We start from the raw sequence: 15,595 nt of genomic DNA, 5'->3' as shown, positions 1-15,595 counted from the left end.
ACTGCATGGGAAATGGTGGGTCGAGGCGGAGGGGAGACACTTGGATGTCTGCTGTGCATTATACACTTAAGCCCCTGTGAATACTCCCCAGGTGATGAGTCAGTGAAGGTATTAATCATCTGTAATCCATACACTCAGCACCGCAGACAGCGAATGGAGATAAATCTCCATGTGTAGAAAGTGACTTCTCTCTGTGCTATTTTTTGAAAAGAAACGCAGTGATCACAGGGAGCCTATGAATGTGAGGAAAGAGGGAGTCTCCCCATGGTTCCCCCATAGAATTCCCAGGGTGGCTGGAATTGGCAAGAGAATTGAATTGGAGCAAGGGGCTTCCCCCCGCGGCACATCTGTCTCTCTCTGGTTTAGGGATGAGGCTGGGAGGACTGAAGATGAATGAGACACGTTAACCCTGCCTTGTCATATCACAATGCACCATGCAGTGAAGAAACAATGTTTGCCTCGGAGTGAGGTGTTTCGCCTTTAATTACATTTCTGGACCAGAATTAAAGGAATAGTTGTAAATGTAAAATTCAGTCGTTAATTAACCCCATTTCGTTCCAACCCCGCAAGACCTTAAATCATCTTTGGAACACAGATATTTTCGACAAAATCTGAGAGCTTTCTAACCCCAATGTAACCACCGCATTCAAGGTCTAGAAAACATCATTAAATTAGTCCATGCGGCGTCAGTGTTTTTATGAAGCTACAGGAATACTTTTGTTTGTAACCATCATCATGTTCTGGACCCGTGTGACTTTCTATCTTCTGTAGAACATTTTGGGTGAACTGTCCTTTTAAAGTGCAAACAACACATTAGTGTAATTCTTGTTTTGTTTTGAATCAGATTTAAATAAATGATGTATTCAGAAAGTCTAATTAATTCAGCAATTCTGTCACCTCACAGAATGATATATATTTTTTATGGTTTGAAAAAAACTTTGCTTTATTCAGTGCCTACCTTTATCCAGTTTGTCTGATATATTGTTTAGCATGTTATTAACTAATAGAAAAGTTAAATGTATGGCTTTTTGGAATATAGCATTTTGTGTAAAGAGCATACTTTGGGGTTAACGTTTTTTTGCCCAACATCAACTCATTTAAACAATAGTTTGCAAAGCACTGTCAGACATTTCAAGTCCATTTCGGTAGACCTCAATTAATTTGTTGTTTAAAAAAAATCAAACATTATACAATTAATTTATGCAAAAAAAAAAAAAAAAATGTTGTATTGTATATAAGTAATACCAGTCCATGTTAACTATAAAGAGAACTTTTATGTGAATTAAGAGAGGATGTAAAGAATGCACCAAAACCACAAATAAAATATTGGCAAAGAAAAAAAAAACTAAATCTGTCAACTGTATCAACTGGGTGGATTCTGGGTGGAAGGCAATAGTTTGCAGAAACGATCTGCCTGTGGTTTTTGCTTTTAAATTTAATTTGTGATTTTCTTTTCAGCACCTGGACGTTTCTTTATTTCTCCCTCTCTTTTTAACACCATGTGTGAATACATTTCCACTACAAAATAAATAAATAAATAAGCAAGTAAATAAATATAGACAAGATAATGTTCTCAAACCACAGCAGTTCCTGTGGGCCGTCGTCCTTCTTTCTTTCTCTCTGGCTGGAGTGAGTCCACTAGGTTCTTTGATATCCAACATGGAAACTCTCCACATAGACAGCAAGACGTCAGCATCCATCAAAAGACTTTCATGAGCTTTATAAAGCTACGGATCAAAAGCGTGTTTCCATCCGAAAATGTATTGATGACAAAAATCGGTGCCAGTAAGGCCTATACGTGTGATTACTTACAGGCAAATATTATTGCGCCTCGCGGCTTTACGTTCCATATGCTTATAAAACAGTATGCTTTGCTATCTGGCCAATTTCTTAATGCATAGGAACCTACAGTATGTGGACTCACTCAACATCTCTGATATCTGTCTTTTGGACGCTTGTGTTGTTTAAAGTGAAATGCGCGATTTCCAGGAACAATGTGTTTTCGTATTTAATGATCCTTCAAGCACAGGGCTAGCCATGAAAAACAGGCCCAGGTTTTTTTTTTGTTTAGTTTTTTTTTCTTCTCTTCGAGCAGAAGGTTGTTCTATGAATTTACCCTTCATTTACTGAACTGTCCATGCATTTATGCAATACCAGAGCATATTGACTACTGGGTAAAATAGTTATTTTCAGCATTATTGATTTAGAATGGCTATCACAAGAGGCAGTTTTCCGCTCTGGTGAAATCAGACGCATGAGTGTTGCTTTTAAAATGCCAGCGTTACATAAACATACCATCCAATTTGTCAAAATGCAAGTCTCTCGAATCCATTTTCTTTAAAGAGTGTTTGCTTTCGTCGTTTTAGTCTATCTAGAAGACATGATGCATTGCTAAATCAAGTTTCAATGATACCTTTTTCGGTTAGTATCGGCTGTTCATATTGTAGTGTTTCAGCGTAAGAACTCATTTGGAACAGGCAACTGCATTTTGCTAAAAATGCGCCGTTCAGCAGAGCCAATGCTAATCTTATTGTTTATATTCATGAAACATGTATTAGCCCAAAGTGGAATGCTCTCTCAGACAACTGGCAGATTATACACAGCGGTTTCGCCTCGAAAAAGGAATAATATAGTTATAATGTGATGGAAATAAAAATTCTACGATGTGTTCTACCAGCCAGGGTGTACCACAGATGAATGTGGCGAAATCAAAGAGCTTTGCAATATTTATATTCAATATGTAACATGAGGTTTAATCCTTCACCTTGTGTACAAAGTCCAGCATATATTCTGCCAGATCTGTCAGTTTTAACAACACGGTTTTACCTCAGAACTTGTAAATTATACATGATCTCTTTTTTCACTGTACTTCAGATGCAAGTTTCTCGCTTTCAGCTGGTGGAGAGGGTTGCCTGCTCTCTTCCTATCTTCGCTGTCATGGCAAATCCAGCAGTATGTCACAGCACATGGCGTGTGTCAAATTATGGGAGGGGAACGGAAATCCAAATTTCAAAGTTTTTCCGTCAAGGCATGGTCCTTTGAGACATCAGTAAATTATCTTCTGGGCTCAGATGTAAGTGTCTCATCCCATGCGATGCCTTGCAGCCAATAAAAAGAGCTACTGATGTGCTACTGAAGAGTGCAAATTAATATGGGATTTGGGGTGTCTGATGGCCCTAATTATTTGGATCTTGAGGGTCTTAATAGGGATCTTAAAAACTAGGCTGTGTATTCATGTTTACTACATGACTACATGATGAATATACATACTTGATTATGACTTGATTCTCGTCAGACGCCATTCAGAGGTCAGATATTAATATTAATATGATCTACGGCATGTTTTGCCTGTTATTGATTGTAGAGATAACGTGTTAAGAGGCCGGTATTATTGCAGTGTTTATCTTGCTGGTTGGACTTTTTTCCCCCCATAGCGGAAGCTTAAAAATGATATGGTAAATGGTAAAACCCGCTTTTACTCCTGGGTTAAGGTATGTAGCACCTGAAGCAGGGTTATCACTGTTTTAGAGTTATGAAACCCTGCTCCGGAGCTTTAGAGTTTGGAGATAGAAGTGTTGCATAATTCCAAATAAATAGATTATCCATAAATAAATGTAAGACATTAACAAAAACCACTTAAACCACTTGACAAAACAGAATCTGACTGATTAAGTGCTTCTGTGGTCAGGTGTCTTTTCTCCTGTCAACAAACTGAGATCAGAAGCACTCCATTTAAGAGAGTACTCCTAATCTCAGCTCATGACCTGCATAAAAGACACCTGAGAGCCAGAAATCATTCTGACTGATAGGGCATCAAATATTCATTTCACTCATTAATATGTAAATCAATTATATAACTTTTTAAAATGCATTTTTCTGTATTTTCTCTTATTTTAACAGTCTCATCATTAAAATAAGCCTGCCATTAAAATTATAGACTGATCATTTCTTTGTCAGTGTGCAAAAGTATCAGCAATCTTTTTTTCCTCTCTCTTTATATAAAATGAGATCAAATAAATTAAAAAACATATTCAAAAACACAACTTTGGCTGAAATTCCTTTGTGAAACGTGTCCTGTAGATCGCTGCATGCATTTGTGGGTGGATCGCCCCCGCTGGGCACATTTGTGAATTTTGAAACAATAATAGGCATAAAGCACACTAAAAATCCACAAAAAGTTAGATTCCACTCACTGTTTACTTAAACCAATTAGTTACCAGCCACCTTTCTCACTATACCCAATCACTTTTTGCTTTACAATCGAATGGTATCAAACTTCACTGATCTGCATTGGCTTAAATAGGAAATATAAGGGTCACAAAAATTGGTAAAGATGTTTAAAATTGGATTTTGTTAGACCATTAGACTGTGTATCATGCCAAGCCACAGCATTATGTTTTATGTGTCTTTGATAATGCCAGAGAAACAGTACTTTAAATCACAGCTTTGGGAACAACGCTGGATAAATATTCTTCATGGAAGCTTCATGTTATTCAAGATGGAAAGAAAATTATCAATAAGTAATTGACTAATAAATAACTGGATTCAACCGCATGATTAACATACAAGTTTGTGTAATAGAATTGAGAAATTATATTATGGTTACACAATAGCGCAACAGTTTTTCGCAAATAATCTCAATATTTCATTTCATTTGCTTGGTTCAAAAACAGGTTAAATAAGCGTCTGCAAATTCACTTCATCATTTCTCTCCAGCCTCTCGCATTCACCCAAATCGACGCTCATAAGCATTACAATCTCATACCACCAGAAGTATTTTTTTCCAATGCAAACCACTGTACACCATCAAGGTATTGCACTATTAAAATCAGGATCATCTATATGAATGCTGTGCATGTCCATCTCAATCTACAGTACCACTGGGCTAGGGCCGGTTCCGGAATTAAATTCCAGAAGCATTGCATTAAATCCGTTCACACATTCCTGCGCTAATGCCACTTCAAAGATGCCTCATGTGGATTTCCGCTTGCAATCAATTTAATATAACTTTCAAACACATTTCAGGGTCCTCTCCCATTTCTCTTTCCAGAAATTCAGACCGTTGTCTGTGGAGGTAGATCCAACTTAAGCCCCAATACCTCTTTATTCAGAACTGATCTTCCCAATAATTTACTCGACAAAATTCCTTATATAGGCGTACACTTCTCTTAACTCTGTCCTCCAAGCCATTTCACCCAGAACCCTCCAAACATACTATGCAGCGTGAAAGTGTTTTCATGCATTTCAGCTCTCAAAGACTTCTCTTTCTATCAAAAGGCATCAAAGAACCCATCCCACCCCCCAAACTAGATAACCTACTGACATGATGATGCACAGAGTGAGCTGATGTGGTTGTTGAATAAAATACATGACTGTCCACAACACAACTACAACGATAAAGGCACAGAGAAATAATATTGTTCAAATCACTTACAAGATTTTTTTGTCTGATAAACAATTTAAAAAAATACTCACACCCAGTGAAAATCCATCCTGCTATAACGAGCTTGACAGTTTAAAGTGGTAGATGCGTGTGAGCTTAGAAAAAACAGATGATATTGTTCGAAAGTTTGAAAGTGGCTTATGTGTGAGTAGTGCTTTACACAGATTGTACAGACCTCTGTTACTAATGTGACCATGACATAGGCATATGCCAACAGTCAGGTTTTTAATCTGATGTTACAATGTTTATATGGGTAGAAAGTCCTGAAAAGTACCTCTACAAATACATTTTTTTAAAAGTCGACCCCCCTGAATGTCAGTGTATTAATCACACACTGTGCATGCCATCAACAAATAGGAACTAGATATCCACATTTGCAAGAAAATCTCCTTTTTTTTCACCAAGATCCTCTTAGTTTTGTGAATAGTGTTCAGGTTAAGGCACGTCGAGTTGATATGAGAAGATGTTCGTGTTGAGTTTCAAAAAACACCAGCTCTTTTCTCGCACTAACTTCTTCACAAGCATTTCACTCTGCTCCTCATTTCTTCTTTCAAAACAATGATGCCTTTCAGCTCAAGGACAAAGGAGTCTTAGATATGTGCCAGGTAGAATTCATAATGGCAGCTATTGGAGGTGAAAGGAATTTCACTACATTTCCCTCCTTTGATGCTGACACTTCCTCTTCTTGGTTTGGATATCTCGTGAACAACGCAAGTCTAATTTGATGTGTCTCTGTGTATGGCACATGTGCACGCACATTTAGCTGTGACTCAGCAATTAGATTTTTCTCCTGAAAGAATTGGATCTCAACTCATCTTAAGGCATGGGGACAACTTGCATAACTTGCAAATTGTTTTTTGCACATCCAGTTGAATGTGTGCATTAATATATCCAATAGTGCTGCATGTGAAACATGATCCACCAATTAATTCTCACAATAAGATTAAACTACCTTTAAATCTGACATCCAATGTCAGCTTTCAAGGTTATTTTCAGTCCTGGAAAGCAAAACTGGGTTTAAAAGGTACTGGGTTAATACTATGAGTGATTCCCAATACGTTTTGATGTTGTGATGTGATTTTGAACTTGGCATGAATTGGAGAATATATATTCTTAGCGAAATGGCTTTTCAAACAAGAAAGAATGTACTGTAGGGTGAAGATTATGATGGCACGTTAATAAAAAAAAAACTAAACAAAAAAACTATGTAATGTGAACAGATAAATTATGTACAATAAACACTGCAATGTTTATTAAAGATATAAAATAATAAGGAAACAAATAAATAAAAAGTTAAAAAGAACAGTATTTACTCATTTTTGCTGTCCTTTTTACTTATTTATTCATTCAAAAGAATCATGAAAAAGTATCACAGGGTTTAATAATAATAATAATAAGAATAATAATAATAATAATAAAATTAAGCAGCAACTTTTTCCCAGCATTGATAAATCACCATTTTAGAAGACTGTAGTAATGACTGATAAATAGGGTATGCGGTATAAATATATAATATTTGAAAGTACTACAATAGACTGACATTATTTTAAAATGTAATAATGAGTCACAATATTACTGTTTTGTTGTTTTTTGAATTAAATAAACATAAGAAATGAATGAGAAACTTCATTAAACGTTAAAAATCTAATTTGAACAGTACTGTGTATACTGTATATATACACACACACACACTGTATTATTTGCTCTGTACTCAGTATTTGCTCTGACACACATTCTTTTAGTTATATAATGCAGAATGACTCAGTTAATAAAAACAGCAATCATAATAAAACTAAATTATTTGGAACAAATTTCCCTGCCCTTTGTGGTGAAGGCAGCATGTAGTTTGGATAGAGGTCTGAGGATTGTAACATCCTGGTTGAAAATAACCCCATACACTTTCTTAAAGTGGCGGTTACCTCTCCTACAAAACGAAGAGGCCATTTTTCCCTTTCTTCTTCTTTTTTTCAGTGTCTTCCCTGCACTCAACCCAGCACCAGTATTATTTATGACATCCACATGTGCCTAAATGATTTGTGGACACGCATGGTTTGATTTACCAGTAGGCTGTTTACTTTTCCTCTTGGAAGACGTTCAGATTCTCCACACAACTAGAGGTAATTGGCCACTGCTAATTTAAAAAATAATAATTGGGAAACATGGAAGGCTTCAAAAACCTCAGAGATATGATCTGAACGGCCTCAGCATCCTCTCAAGTCTCATGTTTGATTCTGCACGGAGAGACAAATTTTCATGCACATCTGTAAGGCATACAAGGATCAGGGTGACGGTTGAACCGTGATGACTTTTACATAAACAGTTCACGGTCGGCCCGTGTTGACAAACACGTTCTTTTAGCACGAGCAAGGCCAGAGATTGAACTGTTTGATGTGGGCTGTTGTGATATCGTGGGCATCACAGAATCCCGTTCAAGCAGCTGTTCTCCGCCAGCTATCAGGCTTATGCTTGAAATGCATCCCAGTGGATTTTTCTCCATTTTTTTTCCAAGTACATGTCTGGAATGTGCTATTCTTGTAGTAAATATCTTTCTCACTACCCCTTTTTCATAGCACTGATTAGAAAGAGGAAAGAAAACTATGTCCATATGGATCAGTTGTTCTGCTTCGTTACCTCCACTTCCTTTGGCCACAACCCTTCCTCATTCCAGAGTAAAGCAAAAATATTGCAATAATACTTTTTTTTTTTTGAATTGATTAGCAGGATTTATAGTTTTCAACTGAATATTTAATTTTAGGATTTGTTATATGTTTAAGTTAAAAATGTACATATAGCCTACAATATAATCAAACACGCTAATATTGTCATATATTTTAAACATAAAATCTGTCCTTTTGAACTATTCATAAAAAAACCAAAAACTAAATATTAAGCTATATTAAGCATCACAGCCTTTCTTGAGCATTAGTATAAATGATTTGTGAAAGATTGTGTCGCACAACTTCGCCATCACAGGAATAAACAACATTTTAAAATGCAATAAAATAAAAATAAATGTAAAAGTTAATTTATAAAGGTATTTCACTATATATTCTGTTATGTTGATCCCATAAATGTAGCCTCGGTAAAAACAAGAGACTTTCAAAATCAAAAAGTCAATTTTTTTTTTTTTTTTTTTTTTTTTTTAAATAAAAAGACAGACAGACCATGATATGAATATCATTCAGTATGATCATACCATCTGACACCACAGTAAGGGCAGTCCACAACGATGTCGAAGATGCTGTGGTGTCTGCACAAGAGATTGATGCTAAAATATTGGTGCAGGGAGCATATTGCGGCTCCTCCTCTCACTAAATAGTTGGCAGACGGGAGAGATTACCATCTGTTTGTGGGAAAGCGAGATGCCAAAGGGACCACCGCAAACAGCCAAGGTAATAGTGAAGGGTTCCACTCAGTCTCTGTCTTTGTCCGCAGTCATCAGCAGCACGTGGCCAACTGCAGGATTCACTGTCACAATTACCCTCCGCAATTATTAGAGCTAAATACTCTCTCCAGTGCTGCTGAACGCTCCATCTCTCTTGCTTTTTCTTTCCTGTTTAACTGTAGTAATTGATACACTGCGCTCTTTGTTGTATATTTTACAAAGCAATAATTGTTTTCGCAAGGGCCTGCCAGCCAAAAAAAGCCACAGTTCAATAATTTTAATGTTGGGAAACCAGAATAAACAAGTCGAGAAGAGCCAAACATAATAAAATCAAACTCCTTGTTGCTGTTGTTATCGAGAAACCGCCGAAAAAGCAGGCGAAGTTATGTGTCGTTTCGAATTTTAGGGGTTAATTGTCGATCAATTAAATGTGTATCTTTTGGATTTTTTCCTTTCCAAGCACAGTCTTTATCAAGTGCACATATTAAATCTTTGGTTTTCTGTATTCATCACCCACAGAATACTCTTTTTTTCACGATTTCTATTGACCATGACTAATTTCTCACGACTAAAGTGATTGTTTTTGATGGAAGGATAATACAAAAACGTAATTAGAGATACTCGAGTTCTGCACAAACACAGACATCCAAAAACATTTACCGCATTTGGAATGAAAATGGAGAAGAATAAAGAGCTATTCAGGAGTTGGACAACAAACCAAACAGTTTAAGTGGTTGGCTGGTTACATAAATGATGGTTGAATGAAAACAATGGTAATGAAAGGCTGTTGGAAGATGGCTCTCTCTAAATAGCCCACCTACTACAGTGTGTTTGCTTATGCCAACGTATGCCATTATGTAATACAAATTTTGCAATATGAATTTCAATCAATTACACAGTGTGAAACTGACTGGAATATATGTACGGGATAAGAAAAAATGAAAACCACAATAAATAAAACAGAAGCTGAGTAGTTTGTATTAAGAGTGAAATGGATAAGGTAAGTATTCCATTGGATTCTGCAAATAAAAAATGACTTCACAGTCTGTTAAAATACTTTTGAAGCTGTGTGTGTTCGGTAGATTGCGTGGAACGCATATTAAAGTGAGAAATTTGAAGTTTTTTAGCTTACCCTAAGGGCATCTAAGGTGTAGGTGTGTTTTTTTTCTTCATAAGATCTAATTTTGAGATCCGTTGTAGTCTGTCTATCATTTAATGGACAATATAGGGAACATTTTCTATGAGAGGAGAGAAAAAAAGAAATCCAAATGGAACCATACCCGTAACAATACATTGATAGCCTAAGACACTAAACGAGCCTTTTGTGTGACAAACGAACAGTATTTGTATCGTTTTTACGTCTTGTACACCACCATGTCCAAATGATCTGAGGGCGCGCACGCTTCCGCTGCGTGACGTGTGAGCGCGCACTGCCGTAGTCCGCGCAAGTCAATCAGTCAATCAGGTGTGTGATGGGACACTGTCGTCAATGTCCTCGCAGTTTAACGTTGTCTGCTACTAGTAACACTTCCAAAATCTCCGTGTCAACAATAAGTGACGCATACACGCAGAGAGATCACTTCTTTTTGGAGATTTCGGTGCTGGCGCAAACTACACCAGAGCGCGCGCACACATCACGCAGCGGAAACGTGCGCGCCCTTTAGATCACTTGGACATGGTGGTGTACAAGAGGTAAAAAACTATATAAATACTGTTAATTTTCTCACACAAACCGCTCGTTTCGTGTCTTAGGCCATCAGTGTATCGTTACGATGAGGTATGGTTTAATTTGGATTTCTCCATGCATGTTTTTTTTCACCTCATAGAGAAACTTCCCTATACTGACCATTATGTAACTGACAGACTACAGCGGTTTGACTTAAAACTAATGAAAAAAAAAGTACCTACACCTTAGATGCCCTTGAGGCAACTTGATAAAATTCAAATTTTAGTTTCAACGTGAACTATTCCTTTAAGAGACGTTTCAGTTAATTGGAAACTGCCTTTTTGTTTATGAAATCAAGTGTTGGCCTCTAAATATCAAGAATGAGTCTTAGTCACATGTCAGGCAAAAATAAAATAAATAAAAATAAAATGTTAACAACACTATCTCCAAAAACAACATCTGTGTCATTACTAAATCTAGTGATTTTATACCAAAGTGAACCTTCACCCACAGATGGAAAGCACACACACTGACTTTCAGGGACAAAACCACAGCCAGTGGTAGGATGAGGCTGCCTCCTCAAAACCCAAATTGGACTAATTTCTCCTTCAAGAAGGACGGATTAAAAACCAAAGTTATTATGTCATTTAAAAACATTAATGCCTTTGAGCACTGCTGGTTTTATTGAACTAGGTTGGATCACAAAGCATTTTTTGTTACACAAATCTAAAAAAATAAAAAAAAAAATAAATAAATAAAAAAAAAAAAAAAAAAATATATATATATATATATATATATATATATATATATATATATATATATATATATATATATAACATCATATAATGTAATATAATATGTGAAGAAATATGCAAAAATACAAACATTTTTCTTAGCTTGGAATCTGTCAACATAGAGAGAAAAATAATTCAGTTAAATCAGATATATCATTTGCAAGTGACAAAGAGTATTCATGGTTTTAAAATAACTAAAACGTAAACTTTTAAACAAAAAATTAAATTGTGTTAATGTGACTATAATCCCAATTTTTTGCTTAGAGTTTAATAGTTTTATGACATTTCTGCATTTTCTATATATAATGTATATACATGTAAAAATACACACACACACACACACACATATATACACATACGTTTTTTTTGCTTTTGTTTCTAGCATATGATCTATAAGAACATCTCTCTTTTGCTCACATTGTCATTCAATGCCCAGAGGAGAACTTGGATTGTGAAGTTCGCTCCATATGGACTCTTTGATTTGATCTGAGGAAAAATCCAGTTGCCAGAGCATTTTTTGGGCTGGAGGAGCGGGATGCTTTGGGGGCGGCTGGTATGGGAATTCGGAGGAGGGATAAGGGCTCGCTGCTACAGTGAAGCCCAATCCTGCTGCATGTGTGCTGGGGTAAGATCACACACTGACCCTGGCTCGGCACACGGAGCAGTCAGACGAGATTAATGAGCCTGGCTCCATATCCCACAACGTCCTGTAGACAGCCCTGCCGTTCTTCACCTCTGACAGATCAAGTGCTGGCATATTTCACTCTGCTTGTCTTAATACTTGATGCTGCCTGGCAACATACACCACCTTACTATGGCGAAAACGTGGTTTCTGCAACAATTTCAGACTTGAGTTGATGTCACCAGCCAAGCATGTGCGGTGCACGGTGCCTTTTTCACTCTGTCATTGTGACGGGATGCGGAGCTGACTCAAGGGGGGAGAAAAAGTCCAAGCTTCAAAATGAGCTTCTTCTGTCTGTATAACAAATATTTCATTTAATTTTCATGCAAAAAAGCAGGTGGGGTAAAGGGTTTAATATAATATTTAATGTGCATTATGTATTGTTTAATTTATGTATTATGTTTCAAGAAATCTCTTATACTTAACAAGGCTGCATTTAAACAAAAATACAGTAAAGAGATGTTTTAAAATGTAAATTAAATTAAAAGTAAAATTAAATAAAAAAATAAAAAAGATTAATTTTAACAGCAATTACGTAATGATCCTTCAAAAATCAGTGACTGAAAAAATATTTTTTAAAATAAAATATTACATTTTGTTAGTAGAAAAAACTGAAACAGAATTGACTTGTAAAACATACTCGAAATAATCTTATTTTTTTATGACTAAGAAAATAATTTTATAGTGTATGTATTTGTTGATCAAGAAATTAGTTATGCTGCTTAATATTGAGGAAAATATGAATATGTACAGCACAACGGCAACAAAAATAAAACAAAATGTTTAATTTTTAAGGGTTACAGAAAGGGTGGAAAATTGAGCTAATAAAAAACTGTATTAATATTGTTTTTGGCACAAAAAATAAGTGAACTCGAAGACAGAACATTAATATGAAAAAATATGACAGAACTCCTTTAATAGTTCAGTAGCTTAATGGTGCCAGGAGTCCACTGCACCTTCCTGCACAATCACACGATGTTCTGGAAGTAATGCAAGGAAATGCCAGCTCTCTGTGTCCACTTAAACTGCTCTTATATTTCCTACTTAATAAAGAGATGGGAACGACTTTCCTGGGTTGTGGGAAATCCAAGGCCATCCTGGAATGTTATTCACATCAGTTATTTTTTTGACATGTTGTTCTTCTGCTCCTTTCATGCTGTCAGTGTGGTTGGAGTTTTCATTAATAATCAATTACAGATGTAATTCCCGTCAAGCTTAAATTAAAGTTCACACAATTGCCAAAACCTTTGTCATGAGTATCCAGAATTGCAATCATGTTTTTTTTTTTTAGTTTTTCACTGTGCAGTGATGCCAAATAACTAGTCTGACCTTGTTTCACAGATGACCTTGAAAGAGAGTTCACTGAGAATAAAATTCAAAAATAATTCTGTTATTTACCCTGTTGTTCACCTGTGTTGATTACTTTCTTCCTTTTAAAAAAAAATATTTTCTATTTTTTTAAGCTTAATATCAATAAACATAATGCTTCTACAGCATTTATTAATTTTAGTTCATGCTAATTTCAGTATTTAATAATGCATTATTAAAAATAGGTTGTGTTAGTTAACAGTTAATGCACTGTGAACTAACATAACTATATTTTCATAAACTAACATTAGATTAATAAATACTGTAATAATTGTAGTGTTCATTGTTTTTTATGTTAATACATTATTTTAATATGTTAACCAATGTTAACAAATTACACCTTATTGTAAAGTGTTACCAAAATTAAGCACTATCTAAATACGCCAGGGAAAGAAAACGTTTAATTTTGTGAAGCATTTGAGGGGAGACACTGCAGACAAAAACCTTGTATTTTTATGCACCTGTTAAATTTTATTTAGTATTTATTAGTATTTTTTCAGACTAGTAGAAAGAAAACACCCAGAAGACACTGTTAAGTGTTTCTTTCATAGCACTTTATCAATTTGTGTCAATAGATTTCAATTTCAATACATAGGTTTTTTTCTCAAAATTAGTTTCTTCTCCCAAACTGTTCACTTCAGTAGCACTACTTACACACACTAAACTAAGTTTTTATCCCTGTCTGTATCCTGAAGGTTTTTACAGAGGAATTCATATATAATTTGCTTGACAACATACAGCATTGACAATATACAACATTTTGTCCCCCCCCCAAAAAAGTCCCAAAAAAAAAAAAAAAAAAGAAAATTAGTGCATATTAGTTCATTAAATAATGCCTCGTTTACATATTTAAACTTAATATCTTAGAAAAAACTGTTTGCAAGTATCATTTATAATCAATCACCTATGTAAGTATGTATTAGGTAATTGTTTTACCCTATTCACCTACAGTGTCTCGCCTTAAATTCTATATCGCATTCTGTGGACGTTCTGATTCTGTGTGGGCCTGCTCATCATGAACATTTCGTGTGTACATTAGGAACTGTAGCTGAAGGATGTGTGTGAAGCAGATCTCCTGGAGAGATGTTAGCACAGTAGGAACGGTGAACAGTTACTAAAGAGGTTCATTACAAGTGACGGCACACTCTGGATGGAGGTGAGAGAGCGTGAAGTTTAGGACACATGGAATATTGCCTGCAACTGGTGGGATGGCAATTTAAATATAATTTCTCATTCGATACTCTCTAATATCCATCTATATTTCTTCACTCTTGTATTTTAAAAATATAATATAACATTTTCCCAGCAGCAGCAAAAAAAAAAAAAATTCAGTTTCTTAATGCATGTCTCAAATTCAACTATAAGAGTTGATGGAATGTCAAAAACACACCTGTTCTCAGTTACCATTTGACCTGGCTTGTAATGCACTGTTTATGGACATTCATGCACAGGCAGCACATATCTGCACCTCACTTTTAATAGTGCTGAGGAATCTTGAGGTTGTTCTGCCATATCTCTTCCAAGTGAGGTTTTGGACCTGTAGATTCCATAATTTTTTCATTATTTAACCGAAAGGCACTTTTTAATTCATGGAATATCACTTCAAACGCATACTTCATGCTTCTGAATTCCAGCAGAAGCATAATGCTAAACCCTCTTTTCCACCGGAATGGTGCTGGTACTTCTTGGCCGAGGGATCAAAACCGGCCTACTGTTGACGTGAGAACTGAAAGATGATGTAATTTAACTAACGTTACATAAACGTAGGACATTGGATTCTTTGGTTTCCAAATTTAAAAACATCATTTCAAGTAATTTAATATAACAAAATATATGACTACAATATAAAACAAATACAATTTGTGGCATTTTATAACTCTGTAAATAGTAATGCAAACATGCTTTATAATGGAAAGAACGTTAAATTTAATAAGTAGTGACCTTCAGGCAACCGAAACAAACATGTAACTGCATCCTATAATTTTATATATATATATATATATATATATATATATATATATATATATATATATATATATATATATATATATATATTTTTTTTTTTTAGAGCCAAGAAGCTGGACCTCGCGCTCTCGTGCCAAAAGCTTGAAAAAAAACCTCTGTGTTCGTTTAAAAGAAGAAAGTCATATATACCTAGGATGGCTTGAGGGTGAGTAATTTTCATTTTTGGCTGAATTATTACTTTAAAACGGGGAGGAAAAAACTATGAATCAATTCGAGAACCACATATTTCAGT

Source organism: Puntigrus tetrazona, chromosome 16, assembly GCF_018831695.1.
Source record: "Puntigrus tetrazona isolate hp1 chromosome 16, ASM1883169v1, whole genome shotgun sequence".
NCBI lineage: Eukaryota > Metazoa > Chordata > Actinopteri > Cypriniformes > Cyprinidae > Puntigrus > Puntigrus tetrazona.
Note: the sequence above shows the minus strand (reverse complement) of the source record.